The sequence below is a fragment of the Panthera tigris genome, chromosome B1 (assembly GCF_018350195.1).
Source record: "Panthera tigris isolate Pti1 chromosome B1, P.tigris_Pti1_mat1.1, whole genome shotgun sequence".
In the NCBI taxonomy this organism is placed as follows: domain Eukaryota; kingdom Metazoa; phylum Chordata; class Mammalia; order Carnivora; family Felidae; genus Panthera; species Panthera tigris.
Genome location: NC_056663.1, coordinates 20,278,873 through 20,287,485, shown reverse-complemented (window position 1 = coordinate 20,287,485; position 8,613 = coordinate 20,278,873). Strand labels below are relative to the sequence as shown.

General features: G+C 40.2%; 1 pseudogene; it reads left to right on the top strand.

The window, feature by feature from the left end:
* The first annotated feature begins 7,023 nt into the window (after positions 1 to 7,023).
* On the top strand, positions 7,024 to 7,563 carry LOC102969742 (annotated as a pseudogene).
* Positions 7,564 to 8,613: the final 1,050 nt, after the last annotated feature.

Below are 8,613 nucleotides of genomic sequence, written 5' to 3'. Positions count from 1 at the left end.
TGTATTCTAGTAGACAGAGACTGACAACGAAAGCTATAATCCATAGTAACTACTTTTAGATGGTAGTGACATGTTTTGTGAATCAATGGTTGACAAAGTTGTTTGCAGGATTCCTTTACATACCTTAAAATTGTCGAGGACCCTTAAGAGCTTTTGCACTTATTGGTCATAGCTATCTATATTCACTATATTAGAAATTAGGCTGAGAAATTTTAAAAATATTTAATAACTCATTAAATGTTGTAAGTCCAATACCCTTGAAATAAATAATATTTTTATAAGAATAACTATATTTTCCAAAACACAAAAAATATTATTGAGAAAAATGAAATTATTCTATACATTTTTGTAAAATTTTTTGCTGTCTGATTAACAGATGGCATCTGGTCTCCTATCTGTTTCTGTATGCAGTATGTTGTGATAAATGGTTTTGGTTGTATGAGAGAAAACTCGGCCGCATATAGACATACAATTAGAAAAAGAAGAGTATTTCAATAAGCTTTTCACCTAATTTTGGACATTATTCTTTGATAGTTTACCAAAACTTGGCTAGTGGAAACTTCTTAAAAGTCAATTGCAATGTGGAATCTGAAGACATAGCAATAAGCTTTCATACTGTTACGTTCTAGCTTGAACTTTGAATGGAATTGTCATACTTGCATGATTTTGTAATATTATACATGGGTCATCTCAAAAATATTGGTTTATAACTTATGCATACACCCCAAGTATTGCCCCACTTTAAAATATAATACTGGGGCGCCTGGGTGGCTCGGTCGGTTAAGCGTCCGACTTCGGCTCAGTTCATGATCTCACGGTCTGTGAGTTCGAGCCCCGCGTCGGGCTCTGTGCTGACAGCTCAGAGCCTGGAGCCTGCTTCGGATTCTGTGTCTCCCTCTTTCTCTGCCCCTCCCCTGTTCATGCTCTGTCTCTCTCTGTCTCAAAAATAAATAAATGTTAAAAAAAATTAAAAAAAAATATAATACTCCAAAATCACATTCATTTCTATCATCACTTATCTCATTATAACAGTCTCAAGGGGCGGGTGCCTGGGTGGCTCAGTTGGTTAAGCATCCGACTCCTGGTCTCGGCTAAGGTCATGATCTCACAGTTTTTGGGTTCAAGCCCTTCATTGGGCTCTGTGTGGATGGTATGGAGCCTGCTTGGGATTCTGTCTCCCTCTCTCTTTGCCCCTTCCCCTGTTCTCTCTCTCTCTCTCTCTCAAAATAAAAGTAAATAAACATTAAAAAAAAAAGTCTTGAGGTATTGGGAAGTTTTCATACTGGAAATTTAATGTTGGCAATAAACACTTTCCTTGAAGTTACAGACTCACTTCATTGGATTTTTGTGAACATGTATGTGAAATGCCCAAGTCTGAACCACCATACTTTGCCATTCTTTCAACTATAAATATTGTTTCCCTGGAAAAAACTGGCTAGCTAAGTTCACAACTCAAACAGTCACACAAGTAATTTTCTTCAAAGCAACTATCTGAATTCAACGTACAACCAAAGTGCTTTGTGTATGCTTCTCGTTTCATCAAGGATAGAATTTGGTGATAACGTATCTTACTGCTTTAAGGTGATCCCTAAGTCTACTGAACATGTTTTACATTATGAGTGGTTGCAGGTGAAAAATACAGTGATCATTAGCAGAGTTTGCTGCCTCTGCCTTGATTTGTGCTAAGTTACCCAGCAGTTTACCTGTCATTACTATTGTAACATCAGTGTAAGTGTCAACACAGTGGAAAAAGCAAATATGTCTAAGTATGAAATAATAGTACTTGCTTAACCCTGAAAGGATCCTGGGGACATCCATGGGCTGGTGGAGCTCACATTGAACACTGCTGTCCTGGACAGCAGCCATAGATTATCTCTTCCTTTCAAGAAAGGATTTTCTGTTTTGTTTTTTTGTTTTTTGTTTTCTGTTTTGTTTTTGTTTTTGAAGATCAAGAGAGACAATTATTCAAGCAGTTAACTCTTGTAACTCTAACACTAAAAAGAGTTTTTGATAATTATCTCTCTTGGAGTTTAAAAAACAAAATAAGCAATAATGAATACTGAAAAGAAAAAGTGTAACAATAACATATTCCATGCTTACTTACTATGCTCCAGACCCTGTTGTCAAACTTTACATACACTTCACTTAACACACACAGCAACCTTAATACGCAGGTACTATTTTTGTTTCCATCTTACAATAAGAATTTAGGTAACGAAGAGGTTAAATAATTTACCCAAGTTTCTCTTAGCTAGTAAGTGGCAAAGCCGAGCATCCAACAGAGTTCTTTTTAACTCAAAGACCAACTCTATTCATCACTATGTAAAATTACTAATAAAATATTTTCTGGGGCACCACCTTGGCTGGCTCAGTGGGTTAAGCATCCGACTCTTGGCTTTGGCTCAGGTCATGATCTCACGGTTTGTGAGTTTGAGCCCCGTGTCTGGCTCTGTGCTGCCAGTAGGGATCCTGCGTGGGATTCTTTCCCCCTGCCCCCCCCCCCACCCCGGCCCCCTCTCTCTCCCTCTCTCTGTCTCTTAAAATAAATAAACTTAAAAAAGTATTTGTATCCTAATTACCTAAATGAAAATTTGGTATTCTTCCAGGCATACACATTAGTTTATCATGGACTTCTCTAACTATCATCCTTCAAATGTTAGGTCTTCCAGGAAGTCTTATTGTCCACTTGATCCAATTTGAATTTCCCATTTTAGGGCTTGCAATGGCTTCACTTATTGCATGTACCACTGTTTCCCATTATTGTTGTTATTCTTATCCCTCCCTCATTCTCACTAATTGTAAGCTCCGTTAGGTCAAGCATAACATCTTATTCACCTTTTATAGTCTATCCGCAAATTAACCACTGCAGCAATGGTCTGCCCTCCACTAACACTCTGTGAGCTTCAACTCAGCTGCGTGGTAGATCGCAAATTGCCACGATCTCTTTCCACTTCCTGTCATCCGGAAGTAGCGCATACTTTGCTCGCTCCTGGATCTGGTCTGACCTTATATTCTCTTTGGACAACACAAGGCAGCAGAAGTGACTTGTGCAAGTTCCAGGCTATGGCCTTCAGAGGCTTTGCATGCTTCTGTTTTCTCTAGGAAGGTTGCCCAGCCACTATGTGAATAAGCTCCAGGTAGCCTGCTGGAGGATGAGAGCCCATGCAGTAGAGATGAGTCATCCCGAGTCAGCCCCCACCCAACCACTCAGCTGACTGCAGTTGTGTGAGTGATCAGCCAAGATCAGCTATGTCTGGCCAGATTGCCAGAGCTACCCTGATGAAGGTAGCTCAGAGAGCCAACTCACATGGTTGTTGTATAAGTCAGGGTTCTTAAGAGAAACAGAACCAATAGGATGTGTATATTTATATGTGTGCGTGTATATGTATGTGTGTGTAGATACATATATATGTATATGTAATTTGTTCTATTTTATATAATTTGTTTCATATATATGTGTATATATATATATATATATATATATATGAAAGAGAAAGGGATTTATTTATTTTAAGTAATTGGCTTATGTGATTGGGGGTGGCAAGTTTGAAATTTGCAGAACAGGCTGGTAGGCTGGAGACCCAGAGAAGAGTCGTGTTACAGCTTGAGTGCAAAGGTAGCCTAAAAGCAGAATTCCCTCTTCTTTAGGCCTCAGTCTTTTTTTTCAGCCTTCAGTTGATTGGTTGATGCCCACCAAATTTATGGAGGGTAATCTGCATTGCTCAGTGTCTACAGATTAATGTTAATGTTAATCTTATCTAAAAAAATACCTTTACAGTGACAGGTTGGTGTTTGACCTAATATCTGAGTCCACTGTGTAGCCAGGATGACACATAAAAGTGACCATCACTATCACCAGATTTAAACTTTTAATTTTTAATTTTTTTTTGGATTTGATAGAGAGAGCACACATATCAACAGGGGAGAAGGGCAGAGGGAGAGAGAGAATCTTAAGCAGGCTCCATGTGGGGCTTGATCCCATAACCCTGGGATCATGACCTGAGCCGAAATCAAGAGTCTGACGCTCAACCTACTGAGCCACTTATGCGTCCCAAACACCAGGTTTAGGTTGGTTTTAGGGAGCAAAAACTATTTGATCCGCTTTGTAACCATCATCTCTGCTGATCTCTCGCATAATCAGCAGTCTTAAGAATTATTCAGCAAAGATGCAAAGTTGAGTAATTTCAAAAGAGAAAATAATTTTCTTATCCATGAAATTTTAAGCTTTGAAATATATATTTATAGAGAAAATAGTTTAAAATGTTGGCATTAGCTTTCTATAAACAAACTTCCTCTCTTTGCGACTGCAGTTGAATGGGACATGCGTCCAAGAGCAAATCAAAGCAAATACACACTTGTCTTTCCTGAAAGAAGGTTCGGTTGTTGTGTAGAAGATTCTTCTCTTCCTCGTCTAGTAAATGTTAATTGACCTCCTTACCTATTCCATGCCAGACCCTGAGCTAGAGATTCTCTCTCAGCATTAATCTCTGCTCTCCTGGTAGAAAAGTAAATGAGAGCATCTTTTTCCCATAGGAGTTCATTCTTTCCTTAAGACAATTTGCTCTTTTTTTATGTTCTGTCTCTATTCTGTGTGTTTAAGTACTTTCACTAGAATAATATGCACTGGCTGTTCCCATGGAAGAAATTACTCTTTTTTTTCCCCAGTCCAAAAAAAGTGTAGTATTGAACTGGTCCAGCACAGTCCTTCTTGCCAGTTCTTTGTTTCTTCATTTTGTTCACAGATCTCTTGAGGCAAGGATTACAAGCAGTGCATTGTTTGTGTTTCTGCCTCTTGGCAGCAAAAAAAGAGCTTGAAAATACTCCAGTAAGGGTATTTCCTGTGCCCTGAAATAAAAGAACTAGATGAAAGTGCTACTCACTTGAGATCTGCAAAACTTTCCAACTATAGTCAAATCTTGGCTTTTGACTCCTCTTCAGTTCTGAGACAAGGGATCTGCCTTCTTCCTTGAAAGTTTCTCTTCTGGCTGTAAACATTCTAAATGCATTGTACTATATTTGAGGACAAAATTTATGTTAGAAAGGAGATATAGTTCTAATAAGAACGATTTACAGGAGCCTCAGTGCTCGGTTACACTGGCTGAATGCTGTGCAAACATTATCTAATTTAACCCTTATGACAATCATGTAAGTTAGGTATGAAATTGAGGCAAAGATATTTACTTAGTAATTTGTTTAAGGATACTCAGCCAGTAAGTGGCAGGCTGGGCATGAACGCCTGAGTGTGACGCCACAGCTTATGGTCCTGATCACTACATTAGATAGACCAACGGGATGGATAAACCAGAGCAGTGTTTGCAGGGTGATGGTGCAGTTTCAGCTTACTGGTCAAGAATGCAGGTCTCAGACCAGGGCTGCCTCAGATCAACTCTTTGTTGCTTTACTAATTAGCTATTATTTAATTGCTCTGTGTCTCAGTTTCTTTCTCTTTTAAGTGAGGATAATGAGGGTCATCTGGGTGGCTCAGTCAGTTAAGCATCTAACTCTTGATTTTGGTTCAGGTCATGATCTCACAGTTCATGAGTTCAGAGCATCGGGCTCTGTGCTGACAGCGTGGAGCTTGCTTGGGATTCTCTGTCTCCCTCTTTCTCTGCCCCTCCACTACTCACTCTCACTCTCTCTCAAAATAAATAAATGAACATTAAAAAAAAAAATGAAATGAGGATACTGATATGCCTTTTCCTCGGGTTGTTATAGGGATTAAGTGAGTTAGTACATGTAAGGAGCTAATACCACTTGGCACATCCTAAATTCTAAGTGTTACCTATTCTTATAAAAATGTATGAATCCTTTTCATCAGGATGCCAATTTTCAGGTTTCCTGTGCAGGTATGTCAATAATCTTACATTTAGTTGCAAACGCCTGTTAGATTAAAGTTGTTTCTACATGATGCCAAAGTCCAAGAAAAGCCAATTTGGAAACAAGTCAAGCCAATTGCCAGTTCAATGAAAATAATAGACTCATTATTTGGTGTTCTGAGGAACAAAAGCAGCAACACTTTTTATCACATAGCTTTTTCAGTCTTTCCATTGGTTGCATAATTAAGATGAAGGCAAACTTCAATTTGTTAAGAAGAAAAAGGAAGGAAAACTGGTGGGGAAGTTAAGACTTTTTCAGAGTGGTTCCATACCATGCTCTCTCTAATGGTGCTGTAGAAAGTTCTGGAGCAAAATGTGGAGTGGTCAAAATAACAGGAGTTACACATGGTTCTTTTTTTTTCCTCCCCCCAGGAGTGCCCAAGAGTACCTGTCCATCTTAGACAAATCATCAATTGTTCTATAATTCAGTTTTTTTCTGTTATAATTAGTGAATTCAAGTTGTTTACTTAACTGCTGCCTGAGGAGATCTAGAGCACTTGTGTACTGAGCACCTTCTAAGTAGTTCTGACATATAGGAAGCCCTGCTGGGGCTTTCATCTTTTTTTCTAGAATGTTCCATATAATAGCAATTTCATATTATTAAATGTATATATTTTCAAAAGGTAGTTACAGCTTCCATAACAACTTTTCTTTAGAAAATTGGGAAAATGAAGAAAAGCATAAAGACTAAAATGAAAATCAATGTAACCCCACCATAGTATATTGGTGCATTCATTTCCAGTAAAAGTTTTAAAGTGCTCACGTGGCCTGGTGATTTCTGAAGATATATGATAAAACGAAAATCTGGGTATTCATGCCGTCCCCAAGAATGGAGTTCTATGGTACTTGATTCTACTCATTTTACCCTAGCTTTAAAAAAAAAAAAACGAATATTTTGAGCTGAAATAAAGGTAGAAATTGTTAGCCTGAAAGAACACCTCTAAGAGTTTAAGTCAAAATAAGGCTGTCTTAGCGGTTCCCTTGTGGAAGTTGCCGGTGGACTGGACTTCAAGGACACCGCGCTGGAGCCAGAGCTGGAGCCGCAGGGCCAAGGCGAGCGGAGGTGGCAGCGCAAAGGCTCCAATAGGAGGCGCTGCTGAGCCGGGCGGGTCTCCGAGAACCCACAAGGGCCGCCAGGTGGTTCATCATGGGTGGCTTTTTCTCCAGTATCTTTTCCAGTCTGTTTGGAACCTGGGAAACGGGGATTTTAATCCGGGCATTAAACGGGCCAGGAAAAACTACGATTTTGTGCAGATTACAGGTTGGAGAAGTTGTAGCTACTATTCCTACTATTGGATGTAAAGTTGACACAGTAATATACAAGAGCCTTAAATTCCAAGTCTGGGATTTAGGAGGACAGATAAGTAAGTATCAGCCCGTACTTTAGATGTTATTATTCAAGCACAGATGTAGTCATTTCTGTAGTGGACCGTTGTGACAGGGACCCAATTGGCGTTGAGAGTTAGATGCCATGTTGGGGGAAGAAGAACAGAGAAAAGCCATTTTTAGTGGCGTTTGCAAGAAAGCAGGACAAGGAACAGCCATGACTCTCAGAGATGACAAATTCACTTGGGTTACCTGTGTGGAAGGACTGAAATGGAAGAGAGTAAAAACTTGAGCAACCAAAGGCATTGGCCTTGATGAGACAATGGAATGGTTAGTTGGAACATTAAAGAGCAGACAGTAATTCAATCACTTCTGCCCTCTGAAATGAAGCCCACATCACACATCCCTTTGGAAACAGGTAAGTGTGTTTCATGCTACTAAATATTAAAAACGGCGTGATTGTTGGCATATACTTAACTGACTGCAATATTTATAATAAATATAAAAAATAAGTGTTTGGAAAAAAACAGTATTTGGTTAGAAGCCTCATTCACGGTGATTGAACCAACTGAATGTTTTGTGTAATGTAAAATCCTTCCTTGCTTTCCTGCATTAAGTATATATTCTATTTGTATGGAATTCTTATTCAAATAGTGTCCTTGTGAGGGTTCCGGAAGATGGCGGCGTAGGAGGACGCGGGGCTCACAGCGCATCCTGCCGATCACTTAGATTCCACCTACACCTGCCTAAAGAACCCAGAAAACCGCCAGAGGATTAGCAGAAGGGAGTCTCCGGAGTCAAGCGCAGACCAGAGGCCCACGGAAAGGGGCCCCTCCTGAAGTGGATCACCTAAGGAGAAGCGAGCTAAGCCTGCCCCTCCTGCCCCTGTGCACCTTGCCTACCCACCCCAGCTAATACGCCAGATCCCCAGCAACACAAGCCTGGCAGTGTGCAAGTAGCCCAGACGGGACACGCCACCCCACAGTGAATCCCGCCCCTAGGAGAGGGGAAGAGAAGGCACACACCAGTCTGACTGTGGCCCCAGCAGTGGGCTGGGGGCAGACATCGGGTCGGACTGCGGCCCCGCCCACTAACTCCAGTTATACACCACAGCACAGGGGAAGTGCACTGCAGGTCCTCACCACGCCAGGGACTCTCCAAAATGACCAAACGGAAGAATTCCCCTCAGAAGAATCTCCAGGAAATAACAACAGCTAATGAACTGATCAAAAAGGATTTAAATAATATAACAGAAAGTGAATTTAGAATAATAGTCATAAAATTAATCGCTGGGCTTGAAAACAGTATACAGGACAGCAGAGAATCTCTTGCCACAAAGATCGAGGGACTAAGGAACAGTCACGAGGAGTTGAAAAACGCTTTAAACGAATTGCAAAACAAAATGGAATCC